This window comes from Asparagus officinalis, chromosome 4, assembly GCF_001876935.1.
Source record: "Asparagus officinalis chromosome 4, Aspof.V1, whole genome shotgun sequence".
Classification (NCBI taxonomy): domain Eukaryota; kingdom Viridiplantae; phylum Streptophyta; class Magnoliopsida; order Asparagales; family Asparagaceae; genus Asparagus; species Asparagus officinalis.
In genome coordinates this window covers 6418970-6433192 of record NC_033797.1, presented here as the reverse complement: position 1 = coordinate 6433192, position 14223 = coordinate 6418970, and positions in this window count along the sequence as shown.

Genomic DNA, 14223 nt, shown 5'->3' with positions numbered 1-14223 from the left:
TGTTCAGAAGCACTATGCATGTAAGCAACTGTTCTAACCTTTTCTATCATGAGTTTAATTTTAGTAAATACACTTTGAACAATTAAATTTAAAATATGACAGATGCACCTATTATGAAAAAGATCACCATGACATGGCAATGATAAAGATGATCTGATAAAATCAACAGCTACATTGTTATTATTTACATTATCTAGTGAAAGAGAAAATATTCTTTGTGAAATTTCTAATTTCATAAGTTCTTCAATTATTAAATTTGTAACATTAGCACCAGTATGTGACTCTTCTATTGCAATAAAAGAAACAACTCTTTTAAACATTTGCCAATTTTCATCAATCCAGTGTGCTGTGATACATAAATATCCAGTTTGTGCTCTAGATGTCCAAATATCAGAAGTTAAAGAAAATTTACAGTTTAAATTTTTAAAATAAGAAATTATTTTTTCTTGTTCCTGTTGATAATATTTTAAAATATCACGTTGACAGGTTTGACGAGAAATTTTTTTAAATGCAGGATAAAAACCATCTCTAAACATATCTTCAAATTCATCATCTTCTACTAATTTAAAAGGAAGGTTTTTAAGAATGATAAACCTGATTACGCATTTCCTGGCTCTGGCAGCGTCATAGTTCCAACTACCGAGACTACCAGAAGAGGAGGATTGAGAAATCATAGATTGTCGGATATCACCTTGAGGAGTCTGGCCTTTGTTGTGTTTATCTAAATGGCGTTTGAGGTGGTTGGTGCCGCTCTTATGATGAGCTTGAAAAATCTTGCCGCACAAAGCACACTTAGCCTTCTGGGTGAGGATCCTACCGTGTTCATCCTTGGTGACGTCGATCTTCTCGTAAAAATTCCACACATCGGATCTTGGCCGTTTAGGAGCTCTTGGTGCAGATTCGTCGCCACCGGATTCGAGATTAACTTCGGTAGGAGGACTCATAGTAGGAGGACTCATAGTAGGAGGACTCAATTCAGGATCGGGAGATATGTTTTGCTCTTCATAATCAGATCCGGAAGCCATTTGGGGATTGGATTAGAAAGTATAAATAAGAGAGTATAAGAGTATAAGAGAGAGTATAAGAGTATAAGAGAGAAGAGATGAGTTTTTGGTGTGAAGAAAACAAATGAAAACCCCCCTCTATTTATAGAACCAGCCCCCTAGGTAAATGACCAAAATAACCTCACAAAATAGCCGTTTTTTGACCGTTTTGGGGGCAAACGGTTCAAAGGGCGAATCTGGCCGTTTGTTACGCGGCCGGCTGGATCGTTTTGGCAAAACGGTCACCATTGGTGACACGCTTCGTGGGCGGGGCCGGCCCGGACCCGCCGGCCCTGACCTATTCTTATCATTGGCAACTGCGTCACACTGGTTTTTTGTTCGGTTGTTGTTGCCACCCGGCGGGCTCCTGGTCCGGGCTGCGCCGGTCCTGGGCGTTTGATTATACCGGCGGGTACGTACTTTTTCACGGGCCGGGCCGGGCCGTCAGGCCGGGCGCCGCTGAGGTCCACCCGGACGCCGTTATTGGCCGGAAACCCGGCCTGGCCGGTTTTTCGCTTGTTTCCGCGGCTTTCTCGGCCAGGCCCGGGCCGGGCTCCGGGCCGGGGCCGGGCCAGCGGGTAAAATGGACAGCCCTACTCGTCCTATTCCTCTTTCTTTACTAGTCTCAATGAAAAATATTTTCCTTAATGTTTTAGAATGCGGGAAAGATTATTAGCGGCCCTTGTATCTTCTCTAGCTGTGGATTTTTGTTTTGAAAGACGTAAAATACGTCTTTCAATCAAATAGAAGTTGCTCTTCGATGAGAACGACATCAACTCATTACAAATGTTGTAATTATGGAGGTAGGTAGGCATTTGTTTCTTGTTTTAGCATGCTAAATTCTACAAGCAACTAAGGCGCATAGCAGTTACAGAGGTAGCTAACCCTTTCCTTAAAAGGAATCAGGAAGAAACAATAAGAGTGAAAAGAACAAATTAAATAAAAAGCAAAGGTCTTCTGTAATAGATCTATTGATGCAGTTAAAAACTGTAGCGTAAACCACAAACATATCAGCACATCATCCTCCCTCTGTCTCGCATCAAAAAGGATTTAGAGACAACGAGAGGATATTCTTTATTGGTAATTATCGGACGCCAAGTCTGAGAAGTCAATATCCAGATGGTTTCCCACTTTCACTCGTTTGGTGAAATAATAGATGCTTAGGGGGTGTTTGGTTGCACAATTTTATAGAAAATATTTTTCAAAATGTCTGACAATAACAATTTTGTAATTACAAATTTTCTGTAGATTTCCGTAAATAGTGTTTGGTTCAAAAAAATTACAGAAATATTTTCTGTAAAGTACAAAAAAATACCAAAATTTACAGAAACCAATTTTCTCTCAAAATTGAAGGAAATCACCCAGAAATCTGACATCATATTGATATTTTTCTATAAAGTTGACACTTTTCTATAAATATAGAGGGTGTTTGGTTCAGTTTTTACAAATGATAGAAAATCTTACTATTTTCTATAAACTTATGGGTCATTTTCTTGTTTTGAACCAAACAAGCAAAGTAAAAAACAACAAAATTGGTACTTTTTTATTTCTCAAAACTTTTCTTATAATTTTTTAAGAAATACAATGAAATCATATTTTGGATGAAAAACATTTTCTATAATTTATAGAAATTGAACCAAACACCCCATTAGTATTAGGTCCCTGTCAATGACTTCTTCAGACCGTAGCAGCTCACCAAAGCGTTTCAATACACATTAAATACGGTTTCGCACCTCTAATGACGTCATTAACAAAACGGATCGTCCTAAGATAACTACTAAAAAACAAACTTTTGAGCAGAAAGATTGATGAGAAAATAATTGTAACTACGCAAGAGTTTATACACAGATTGGAATATGTAAAACTTCAGGTCAAATTCCAACAGAAGAGATAAAACAACCGTAAATATCTATACTAATATATTTAACAAAAATAAAAAATAAATTTAAATAGTAGGGCTTCAAAAAAAGGATCCGGATCCTCTACTAACGAGCCATCTACTAATATTTACTAATAAATCAATCACGACCGTTCATTTTTAATCTACGGCCAAGATCCCTTCTCTCAGCCATTAACTTGATCTCTCTTTCTCTCCTCTCAATCTCAATCTCAATCTCTCCGGTGACTCCTCCTCCGCCTCGTCGCCGACTCCTCCTCCGCCGCTCATCTGCCCCGTCGTCGACTCCTCCTCCGCCACTCCTTCGCCCCGTCACCGACTCCTCCTCCGCCGCTCCTCTGCCCTGTCGTCGACTCCTCCTCCGCCGCTGCTCCGCCCCGTCGCCAACTTGTCTGCGAGGTTCACTGTAGCAACTCATCTCAGGTTCTTTCTCTTCTCTTTCCTCAAATTTTTTTTGAAATATACTTTAAAATTGATGCTTAAGATATATGCTGAATCTAGTTAAAGATGAATTTGTTTCGGATTTGAGCTGGAATTTGGTGTTTGTGGGTCTTATGCTGTTCAATTTGGTCAATTATTAGTAAAAAATCACATCTTGGTAAGTAAATTGGAAGATCAAATTTGGTTTATTGTTGGTTGAATCATGAAAGCCCTTGTCTTGATCTAAATGGGTTAAGAGAGAGATTGGAGCAGCAAAATGATAAGTTTTTTTTGTTTCAATTTTATATTAGATGAATTTTCTAGCATTGGTTAGATTCATTAGGGATAGTTTCATTTTACGTTTGACATGAATTGGGTGATTAACATGTATTCATCAGATTTACGTACAAGTATCCATATGTATACATTTTATTATTTATTTATTTATTGGATCAGCTCTTGGCTATCTGCATATGTTATTTTCAATGGAGGATATATCCATTTATGCATTTTTGTAGATTTTTGCAGGGGGGGGTGCACATCATGTCCTTAGTTTAGTTCAGATGAATAAAAGTCATCAAATTTTGCAAAATATTGGATCTAATAGTTCTATGTGCTAATGGGATTGGTGGATTTCCGCTGATTAACAATCTAATGATTGTTTTTCTGTCTTTTTAAGAGGGTTGATCATCTATAGGAAAGGGAAGATACAGTACATAATTTTCATCGACGACATTAGATTTGAGTATTATGTGGTGAGTCTGGTGACTTGGGCTTCCATGGAGGTCAGTAAGCTGTTAGCTTCACTGCATCTATGATTACATATTCCTACATTAGATTTAAGTATTATGTGGTGACTTGGTCATAGTTGTTGCAATTTTGGAGAATTTGATGAAGCCCCGTGTTACATATTTTTAATTCGACAATATTTGACGCAACTGAAGAAAATAAAAATTAGACAAGTTTACATGTTTGCGTAAGAAATGGACACGCCATATTTACTTTCTAATCTTTACTCATTGTATCGGGGCTGGCAAAATGAATTAATACTTGTATATCTACAGAGTGCATCCAAATTATACAGGGCAACATTTTCAGAAACACGTTTCAACATGAGTTGGTGTTGCTTTGGTGCAAGGAAAAAGCCTCAACAAGAACCGGGAGGTGAGGATTTCTTTTTTGGATCCTGGGAGACACACAAAGGCGACAAAGTTGCTATACAGTGATGCCACTCATCGTTGAATCGTTTGACCCTGCTACGCCTTGAAGCACAGAAGCTTAAAGAATCAAACGGACTTCATAGTACCATAACAACTCTGAAGTAGAAGATCATTATTGTTGTTTTTTGTCGCATGATTTCTAGGTTGTATGTTCTCGATGAATAGATTATTTGTATTGACATTATTCAAATCATCGGCATGGATAATTTGTAAACTAAAAAATATTATATATTTGGATTTATAGTGATATTTTGGTGTATGTAGATTATATGCGTTGTCGCGATGTGTACACAATTGCTAGTTGGTCTAATGTTACATATATTGCCTTGCCAAAAAATTTCAAGAACAAAAATTTCAAGGGGGCATAATCTGGATGACAACAAGAACAATACTATGTGATGTAATTTAACTGAATTGAAATTCTGAAATGCATTTAATTCTGAATGAATAGGCTTGTGAGTGGATTATATATCCGCCAATATTATTGGTTTGTGTTTCTATGGAAGCATGGCATTCTTCAAAAGGCAGTTTCACTACAAGCAAAGAGACTTTGCCATCAAAAGGCAAACTGAACACCTAACTCCAAAAATCCTAACCAATCCAAGCCCTCTCTCATTGCATGATTAAAACTGTTTTATTGACCATCAATGTTTGAAGGACACTAGCCACCCACCGCAGAGAAGAACCAAGAACAAAAAAAAAAACAAAACAAAAAAAAGCAATAAAATAAAATAAAAACTAACTCTCAGTAATGAACACAACAAAAATAACTCGACATTAGAAGAAATATAACACACATCAGATAGGAATCTCAGTTCTCATATCTCAAACCCAACTGATAACATCCAATACAAAGTACGTAACTAAAATGCAACAGGGAAAAAAAACATAACAGAGGACCCAAACTCTACTTAGCTAAGACCCCAACAAAAAAATGATAATAAGCCATTAGAAACAACAAATTTATAAATAATCTCCTTCATCAATCTCTCAACTTTCTTCCTCCTCAAGCATCAGCAGGCATATCCTTGAGCCAAGCATCAATAGGTTTTCCAATGGAGTAAACAATGAATCCAATCCCCCTCATTTTCTCAACATCAACCACATTGCGCCCATCAAAAATGAATGCAGGTTTCTGCATGCTCTCATAAATCTTCTTGTAGTCCAAACTCTTGAACTCATCCCATTCGGTGAGAATGCAGATTCCATAAGCCCCTTTTGCAGCCTCATAAGCATCCCAAGTCACAACCCATTTAGATCAAGATAAGGGTTTTCATGATTCAACCAACAATAAACCAAATTTGATCTTCCGATTTATTTAACAAGATGTGATTTTTTACTAATAATTGACCAAATTGAACAGCATAAGACCCACAAACACCAAATTCCAGCTCAAATCCGAAACAAATTCATCTTTAACTAGATTCAGCATATATCTTAAGCATCAATTTTAAAGTATATTTCAAAAAAAATTTGAGGAAAGAGAAGAGAAAGAACCTGAGATGAGTTGCTACAGTGAACCTCGCAGACAAGTTGGCGACGGGGCGGAGCAGCGGCGGAGGAGGAGTCGACGACAGGGCAGAGGAGCGGCGGAGGAGGAGTCGGTGACGGGGCGAAGGAGTGGCGGAGGAGGAGTCGACGACGGGGCAGATGAGCGGCGGAGGAGGAGTCGGCGACGAGGCGGAGGAGGAGTCACCGGAGAGATTGAGATTGAGATTAAGAGGAGAGAGAGAGATTGAGTTAATTGCTGAGAGAAGGAATCTTGGCCGTAGATTGAAAATGAACGGTCGTGATTGATTTATTAGTAAATATTAGGAGATGGCTCATTAGTAGAGGATCCGGATCCTCAAAAAAAGTAGTCGGTTGGGGGCTATGAAGCCTAATTCTCGATTACTTTGTGCTAAAGGGTAAATATTGAAGATGTCATCGGCAAAATATGGACAAGGACATGAGGTCATTTCTCAAGTCACTGGTCATTTGATTTTAGCACACTTTTTTTTCCTTTCTTTTTTTTTTTCTCTCCCTTGATGTGCTCGCGAACAAGGTAAGTACGTAGCTCGCCATGAGTCCCGTAAGCAAACCACCACCACGCCACCCCTACCCCGCCCGCAAAAAAAAAAAAAAACTACAGGAAAGCTTCTCCATAAATTTTTAGCGATTAATTAAGGAACTAATTACACATCCACCGACTAATTCAATCTACGATGCTCGACGACGACAAAGAGCACCAACATATGCTCGACGACGACAAAGAGCACCAACATCCGTGGCTGCGGTGCTCGTCAACGATGGCATCACGGCACGTGCTGATCAGCAGCATCCAGCGGAGGAGGAGGCAGATGGAGAAGGCGTGGCGCTGAGGGCCCACTAACGATGAGAGCGGTGGTGATCGCGATAAAGTAGGGTTAAAAGTTTCCCCAAAGAATTTGGATCATCTCCGCTACAAAAAGATAGTAGAGAGACCACCACTTTTAATCTTAAAAGTTCATTATCTATAGTAGGTGACCGTGATACATTTTAATTCTAACACTCAAACGTACTCCCGTGCATTACACTCATTCCTAATTTACACTAAAAAAATCATAACCACTCACTAGATAATTAATGATTATGATTAAGGAGTGGTCCCCTACTATTTTTTTCATAGTGGATAGGATCTAAATCCTACCCCCAACTCTTCCTCTTGCTACCTTTTTTTTTTTTCATAATTTTTCATTTAAAACTTAGGAAAATATTAGTTAGACATTTGTAATTTAGCTTAATTAGGTTGCTGTTCTTGCACGAGATTTTTTTTAATTTTTTTTAAATTTTTTTTTGCTAAATGAATATTGGAAAAAAATTATTATGCGAAAAATATACAAACAAAAGGATTAGACTTTGGCTCCTTGCTTTTTTTTTAACTTGAAATTTTACTTGATTCGAACCCATATTGTCGTGAAATGGTTAGCGAGGGAAAAACCCAGGATTTGTTTGTCAGATAAAGTATCCCCTCGCCCTCCGATCTGGAACATTGCCTTGTGACGTAACTTAAAGTTTGCATGATTTTACTTCCAAATTCCCTTATTACCTACCTAGGGACTTGTGCTGAGTTGTTGTTATTGTTACAAAGATTATAGTTTTGGATTTAAAATTCATCCTTCAAAACTTTTAAAACTTTTAAAACTTTTAAGCTGTTCGAAATCAGACCTTATTGTTACATTTCGGGACGATAAGAAGTTGTTTAAGATCATTGCCCGTTAAATTCAAGATGGTTAGCCCAAATAGAATTATAATACCGGTTTTTTGTTGGTTTGGGTGTAGACCAAACCTGTTAGGCAAGCTCGAGCTGGCGAGGAACTCCGTCAGGCGAGCTTGAGCAGGCGAGGAGCTCCTTCAAGCAAGCTCGGCGAGATCTGCAGACGAGCTCGTGGCGGCCAGGCGAGGTTGTCGTGATCAGGCGAGGTCGACGTTGATCCAGTCAGGTGCGGTCTGGACTTTGCGGGCGAGGTCGATGCAAAACAGGCGAGGGTGAAATCTTGCTACAGGCGAGGTCGAGATCCGCTCATTCTTCAGGCGAGGTTGGGGAGCGTAAGCGTGGCTGGCGACAGGCGTTTGGGTTCTCCTATAAAAGGGAACCCAGAACCCTAGCCCCTAGTGGCTTCTTCTCTCTCTCTCCTCTCGTGACTTCTTCAAGCTCCTGACGGCGACGGCTCTCTCTCCCCTTTTTCTCTGCTCTTCTTTTCTCTAGCTCACAAGTGTTTAAGAGGGAGAACTTGAAAAAGAGGGGGATTTAATTTAAGAAGGGGAATCTTCTTAACAAGGGGATTTAAGGAGAGAAATCATCACTGTAGCTACAATGTTGATTTTTGTATTTATTAAGAGATCTCAAGTTTGAGATCTGCTCTTGCATTGTAATTTCTTTGATATTAATAAAAAATTAATTGTGTGGCTCCCGAGGACGTAGGCAAGTTTGCCGAACCTCGTTAAATCTTAGTGTACTTTTTTCTACTGTGTTTTCTTACTATTTTAGGGGTTTAGCGTACCCGGGTATTCCCCAACAACTAGTATCAAAGCCTAAAACGATCTAGAGGAAGTCAGATTCAAGTGGGAGCGATGGCCGTATATAAAGAAAATGTGAGATTAGAGAAGTTTGATAGATCAGATTTCGAATTCTAAAAAATATAGATATAGGATTAGTTGTATTAGAAAAATCTGTATCAACCTATCTCAGGGAAGAAGCCGAAAGGGTATGAAGGAAGAAGATTGGAATCTTCTAGACAGAAAGGCCATCGGGGTTATTCGTTTGACGTTAACCTGCAATGTTGCTTTTAACATTACAAAGGAAAAGACCACGACGGGTCTTATGGCAGCACTCTCAAACATGTATGAGAAGCCATCAACCTCAAACAAATTTTATTTGATGAGGCGGTTATTCAATCTGCGAATGACGAAAGGTGCATCGGTAGCACATCATCTCAATGAACTTAATACAGTCACGACCCAATTGAGTTCAGATGATATTGAGTTTGATGAAGAAGTACGAACGTTGATCCTTTTGTCTTCCCTACCAGAAAGCTGGAATGCTACATTCATAACTGTAAGTAGCTCGTCGGGAGGCAACAAGTTAAAGTTCGACGACATTCGTAATCTGGTTCTCAGTGAGGAGATCCGACGGAGAGAGTCGGGTGAAACTACAAGCTCTTCAGTATTGCATACAGAGTCAAGAGGTAGAAATTTAACCAGAGGGAATGGATTGAAGGGTAAGGGGTCCAAATCTAGGAATCCCAACAGCTCAAAGGTTATCGAGTGTTGGAAGTGCGGGAAAACCGAACACTATAAGAATCAGTGCAAAAGTGCACAGAAGGAGTGAGAGGCAAAGGCAAATGCAAATGTTGCTTCCACCTCAGGAGGGGATGATGCATTGATATGCTCTTTAGAGAGCAATGAGGAGTCTTGGGTGTTGGACTCTGGAGCATCATTCTATGCTACCTCTCAGAAAAAATTCCTCGAGAAGTATATACTCGGAAACCTTGGAAATGTATACCTTGGTGATGATCAACCATGTGTCATTATTGGCAAAGGTGTAGTGAAGATTAAGTTGAATGTGTCAGTATGGGAGCTGAAGGATGTCAGACATATTCCCGACCTGAAAAGGAACTTAATCTCAGTAAGCCAGCTGGCTAGTGAAGGCTACACTACGACTTTCCATGGTGATGATTGGAGGATTTTAAAAGGTACAATGACGATTGCCCAAGACAAAAAGACTGGTAGCCTATCTATTCGTCTAGGCGCCCACGTAGGCTAGGCAGCAACCTAGCCTAGGCAGTACTTAGGCCGTCCGCTTATATCTTGGGAGAAGCATGAGTCATTATGCGGATTGCACAACTAAGATTGTGGTTTAATTTCTTCTGCTGCAATACCCCTAGCCTTTTCCACCGACTCTGAACTCCTCCACCTCCTCCAATCTTCAGCAAAAATCTCTTCCACCTCCAATTGAACAAAAAAAGAAATGCGTCTGGGCTCTATGTGCCTAGCACTTTCTTTATGTGCCTAGCACTTTCTTTAATATTGATGTCACATATCCCCTATGAACTTTGCAGCGGTTACCTTATTACATTCCCTTGTCTTGTTTTTAGAAGTGATTTTGTATTAGATAATCAGGAGACTGCATCTGGAATACGAGAATGGACTTTCCAAATATCCTTTAAATAGACTTTATATGATCCTAGTATAACTGAATTGTCATTGCCATGCAGGATCATAAACAGCATAAAGAACCGACATCACTACTTGAACGCTTCTGCACTGGGGGCCTCCATTCATATGCAACATTGAAGCTATAGAGGATGCATTTTCAAGAAGAAAGCCTTGGGTGTCTGCGGTCGCCAGATCCGAAATCCTGGGTTTTGAGAAGATGCAAAGCCAAACACATATGCCTAATCTGGAACCTCAGGTCTACTGCATTGACATCATCCGATACACTCATTTTTTTATTACTCCTATATCTTACTATTAATTAGCTCATTTAAATGTTTGCGTTAGCACACTGAAAGTGCTCAATTGTTGCTGAATATTGACCAGAAAACAGCATGTATTATCAAAATGCTTAATTATATTTGCTAGTGTACAAGATAATATTCTTCATACGGTATCCAGTTAAGATTTGTTTTGGAACTGAATTGGTGATAATGACTGTTGTGATTCTACATTAATAATTTTTGTAGTCTCTAAGGTATCTTTTAGTACTTTAGACTAATAGCACATATACATCCTAGTTACTGCATGAGTCAACACTTGGTTGCTATCTCAAAAGTGGATGTTTTATCATGTACCATACGCATTTGTTCCGTGCTATACATTCTTAAATAAATGGTTAACGAGCTACTGCAAGTCTAAAACTTGTATAATTGTTCTAAAAAAAAGGAAGTCTAAAACTCTTTTAATATATATTTAAATGAACAGGGCCTCTCACCCTGTTTTTCAGGTTAAAAAAAAAAGTCTTCCTTTTTTTTATTTAAACAGAAGGCATATATTAGATAATTCAGAAACTCTCTAAACAGTAGTAGAAAGGTGTGATACTGTGGACACAATGCTAATAATAGATAGGTACATATTGTTGAAAATTGAGGAAGAATGCACCCACTTTAAGTTGCTGGAGCAGTTTATCCTAACTGTCCAATTAAGTATTGGCAATCGCAGTCAAAAAAATTCAAACTTTAATTCTGCTAGTGCTAATCTTTCTATAAGATTAGGCCGTTGAAGTGAAAATGAAAGTAAAATGGAAGTAAAGAAAGGAAAAGGAAGGAAGAAAAAGGGTGGGGATAGGATGAGCATTGTTGAACTGGAAGTTTTATGTGTACTTTTGGTAAGCGAGAGCACAAGCAACTGAGTCATTTCATTGTGCAGGTACAGCATATCTCTTTGCAAGGTGGATATGACCATAGGCGATAAAAAAGAGGATATACTCATGCATTATATAGTGGAAACAAGTCACATACTGGTTTGAATTGTGTCTATTGAGTAACCTGTACATGTCTTCTCAACCGTCTCAGGGTTAGAAGAGGAAATTGTCCGTTAGAATGGCGTGGGTTTGCATTGATGCCAAGGTTGATGAAATTATGTCGTTGATAACTGGCATAACTGGCATAACTAGCATAACTGCTTGAGTAACATACTTTGGCTAAAAGTTCTTAAAGTCATAATTCTTGAAAATGTGGAATTTCATATGTCATGTTGCAAAATTTGTAGAATGCTTGCTGGCAGTTGTTTTATGTTTTCTTTTGCTCAAATGATGGCACAGCGGAATATGCAGACAATATACTGATAATTTTATTTTCTTCTGCCGTGTTGATCTGAGAAGTTGAAAAAGAATACCTCAATGTCTTGCAGGTTAAAGTTTCAAACACAATACTTTGTTGTTTGATATTCTTAATGTGATATGCCAGACGATTGCTCTTCTGATAATTTCCAGTCTCGTAGGTTAAAGCTTGTCGGTTGCCTCAACTTCCTCGGCATAAGGAGCTTGAGTCTGAATTAGGTCCTGTCCGTGCCTGACTTTCATGTCAAAATCCTATGACATCCCTCCTACAAACGCAGTGAAATTCAGGTGCCATGCATTTTTTTTTTCCTATGCCCACTTTCTCTCATTGTTGGAATTGGATGGCTAATGGAGTTGTGTCCTCTTATTTAGTGTGTTTCTTGCGAATAGTCTTGTTGAATTATGCGTAATATTAGGATATTATTAGCCTCGATTCACTTGACTATTAGGTGTTATTTGTTTCCTAGTTTGATTCCTTAATTGTAGCAGTATATTTAGTTCCCTGATTGTAGCAGCATAATTAGCCTTCTATTATGCTTAATACTTGTATATATTCGATCCTAATTCAATGAGAGAGCTAGACCATTTTCTCCATATTTTGCTTCCTAATTCTACATGGTATCAGAGATATGACAAAATATGGAAATCAAATTCATGGCCTCACCTCTTCTTCCACTTCCACCGAAACCTCTGTTACTTCCATCCCAAACTCTGATCTTTTCTCTCAGCAAGTAACAAGCCACAAACTGAATGGCCAAAACTATCTACAATGGTCCCAATCTGTCCTCATGTTCATCTGTGGAAAGAGCAAGGACGATTTCATCACAGGCACTGCCGCTGCACCAAAAGAAGATGATCCTGCATACAAATCATGGAAGGCAAACAACAACATGGTCATGTCTTGGCTTGTCAATTCCATGACTCCCGAGATTGGAGAGAATTTCCTACTCTATGCCACTGCTGCAGAGATCTGGGAAGCTGCAAAAATTACATTCTCAAGCTCAGAGAATACATCTGAAGTCTTCGAAACAGAGAGTATTCTTCATGAACTGAAACAAGGTGAACTCTCAGTCACTCAATTCTTTAGCTCTCTCACCAGACATTGGCAGAAAATAGATCTCATCGATACTCAGAAGTGGAACTGTCCAGAAGATGCCAAGATCTACAGATCAATTGTAGAAACCAAGTGGGTGTTCAAGTTTTTATCAGGTCTTAACAAAGAACTTGATGAAGCTCGTGGAAGAGTAATCAGCACCAAGCCTCTGCCTTCTCTGAGAGAAGCGTTCTCAGCCATACGCCATGAAGAGAGTAGAAGAAAGGTTATGATGGGAGACTCTACACCAACACATGTCTCAGAAGTCTCTGCTCTAGCTGCCACAAGTGAAAACAAAATTCAAGCTGCCAAAGTCTTCACCAACAGGAGGAATAACAACAAACCACGGCCTTACTGTGATCACTGCCATCGACCAGGGCATACTCAAGACAATTGTTGGAAACTCCATGGAAAGCCTCAAGACTGGAAGCCAAGAAACACTTCAAACTCGTCTGATCATGAACCTCGAGGCAACTTAGTTACTTCAGCCTTATTCAGCAAGGATCAACTAGAGCTTCTTCAAACTCTCATCAGCCAGTCTCAGCAAGTTGGTCAGAATCCTGGTCCATCTAGCAGTGCTCAAGTTATTAAAAGAGGTAACATATCACTAGTCTTTCACTCCAGATCAAACCATTCTTCCTCATGGATAGTGGATTCTGGAGCCACTGATCATATGACTGGTAACAAAAACCTCTTCTCATCCTATTCTCCATGTGAGAAAGAAATAACGGTCAGTATAGCAGATGGATCAATATCGTCTGTTGTAGGCATTGGAACTGTTCAAATCTCACCCACTTTGCAGTTGAACTCAGTATTCTTTGTTCCGAAATTGAACTGCAATCTATTATCAGTTCATAAATTGAATAAAGATTTGAAATGCCTCACCCAATTCACAGATGATTCTTGTGTTTTTCAGGTCAGGGATTCGGGGAAGATGATTGGCAGTGCTGAAGTGAAGTCAGGACTATATCTCCTCAAAACACCATCATGTTCCACATCTTACTTGGCATCTAAGTTTAGTTCAAATTCTATGAATAATGACAAAGAAATCATGATGCTTCATTATCAACTAGGTCATCCTAATTTTGTGTATCTTTCAAAATTGTTTCCATCCTTGTTCTTGAATAAAAGTGCCAAGTTAATGAATTGTGACGTTTGTCAACTATCAAAACACACAAGAAATTCCTATGTGCCTAGTTCATACAAAGCCTCTCATCCCTTTTCAATGATTCATAGTGATATTTGGGGTCCCT